Here is a 2,542-nt window from a genome sequence, read left to right as displayed (position 1 = left end):
GTGATTTATGTTCTAGAGTCCTCCATGGATCAGGCTAAGGCTACAGTTTACCTGAGACCACATCCTTGCTTAATTCTTCTCCTTTCCCTATCCTGATTCTCTCTTTCCCTTTCACATTTTTCCTGAGGAGCACCCCGTCAGTAAATCATGTTCACTAAATCCCTGTCTCAGGCTCTGCTTCTAGGGAACCCCACTTAAAACAAGAACTATACTTACTTTAGTCTGAGGGAGATTCATCCTGAATAGACAACTGCCACTGGGTCAGAATTTGTACTTAAGGACTAGAACTGTGGGTGCATTCTTTTCCTAGAAACAGGGATCTGATTTTAGTGATAACAGAGGAATAGCATCTTCTTGCCTTTTCCTGGTATGTAGATGGATAAACAAGCAGCAGATGGAAGGATGAAGATGTTTGTTAACATCATCCCTGATGAGGGCTGCCCCTAAGTGTCAACCATCCTCGCTAGCAGTGCTGCTTTGAGCTGGATCTCCAGGGAGCTATTGTATCACACCTCACGTGCCCTTCCCAGCTCTGTGGCTTCTAACCATTGGCGTTATGGAAATAATCATAGCTAGCCTGCACATTATTTTCCATAAGTCAATTCCTTGAATCATCCAAACCACTCCATGGGGTAGGAACAAGATGATACAGCTAATGGGTGGCAGAGCCAGATATGAACCTAAGCAATTGGCTCTAGATTCCATCACCACTTTGCTCAACTGCCTCACAGGTAAGAATAGAGGATCATTCTTACCTGCTTCCTGGGGTTGCAAGGATTAAATGAGATGATGTGATTAAAACATTTAGTATAATGCCTAACCCATAGTCAGGGCTCCACAAATAATAATCATTGCTATTATTATTTTGTGGAAGGGTTTACAGAGGTACCAACATTTTGAAACCTGGAATCAGTGGCATCTTAGTCGATTCCTTTTAAAATACAAATGTTCCTTGTCCAGAGTCCATTCCTTGCCTCACTGACCTCAGCTCCTCTCTGTATGAGTACACACAGCTTAGAAACAGTTGCAGTTTCTGTCAGTATCACATCTCAGCCAGGTGGTGGTAATGAGCACAGTGTCACTGTGCTTCAAGTGTGTTAGTGGTTCTAGTACCACTTCCTTATAATCATTGCCCTTTATGGTCTTGGAGTAACATCAAAAAAGACACAGGTCAGGACATACCTGGTGGCGCAGTGGGTGAGAATCCGCCTGCCAACGCAGGGGACACGGGCTCGAGCCCTGGTCCGGGAAGATCCCACATGGCGCGGAGCAACTAAGCCCATGTGCCACAACTACTTAGCCTGTGCTCTAGAGCCTGAGTGCCACAATTACTGAGCCTGTGTGCCACATCTGCTGAAGCCTGCGTGCCTAGAACCCGTGCTCCGCAACAAGAGAAGCCACCTCAATGAGAAGCATGGGCATCGCGGCAGAGTAGACCCCGTTCTCAGCAACTAGGGAAAGCCCGCGTGCAGCAACAAAGACCCAGCGCAGCCAAAAATAAATAAATAAATGTAAATATATAAAAATGGAACATAATTGGCCAACACAGACAATAGTCTTTTTTTTTTGCGGTACGCAGGCCTCTCACTGTTGTGGCCTCTCCCGTTGTGGAGCACAGGCTCCGGACGTGCAGGCTCAGCGGCCGTGGCTCACGGGCCCAGCCACTCCGCGGCATGTGGGATCTTCCCGGACCGGGGCACGAACCCGTGTCCCCTGCATCGGCAGGCGGACTCTCAACCACTGCGCCACCAGGGAAGCCCCAGACAATAGTCTTTAAAAAAAAAAAAAAAAAGACACAGGTCAGCCTGGCTAGAAGTGACTTGGATATTTTTATCGTTTTCAGGCAGAAAAAAGAACCACACAGGAAATGGGCAATACAGCCTCCCAATCTTATAACTAAGTTGGCAGATTGGAAAGACATCACTAGACAGAGTCATTTTCATCGGTGGTATCTTTGGATTTCACAGTGAGTCATCTGCATCCTTCACCAAGTGAGTCAGCTGTGCCCTGACTAGCATTGAGCATCTATAATCTATATTTTGGTTGAGTGTGGAGACCATGTGACACCTGGCCTAGTAGATTGCAAACTTTCCATTTATATCACTTATAGTGACACCTCATTGAATTTTGGGTGAATCGATTAGCAGCTAGTTAGGGCTCTTTTAAAGGACCATGAAAGTCATAGAGAAGTTGTGGGAGAAATTTCCTTTCTGGGAAGTGGTTAACAATAAAGTCATACTGACTAGTGAGAGACAGGGCATTCATGAGGACGCAGAAATACACCCTGTTGGCTTAATTATTCATGGATGCAAATTAATTCAAGTGAGAAATAGCTGGGCAGTGGGCTAATTTTAAGGTGGTGTACATTTTGAAATGTACATTCTCTCTTTGAACATATGCACTTTATAGTAGGCTAAGAGTGAGTGGGGGGTTGTGAACTGTGAATTAATTAATTAAAATATAGGTAAATAAAACCCGTGGTGTAAAGTGTTCACATCCCACACAGGCCAGTTTAACATCTTTCTATTTTATTGTCACAATC

Source organism: Aethalodelphis obliquidens, unplaced genomic scaffold (genome assembly GCF_003676395.1).
Source record: "Aethalodelphis obliquidens isolate GAN/ISIS:26980383/991018 unplaced genomic scaffold, ASM367639v1 scaffold34, whole genome shotgun sequence".
NCBI classification, from domain to species: domain Eukaryota; kingdom Metazoa; phylum Chordata; class Mammalia; order Artiodactyla; family Delphinidae; genus Aethalodelphis; species Aethalodelphis obliquidens.
This window is presented reverse-complemented; position numbering follows the sequence as displayed.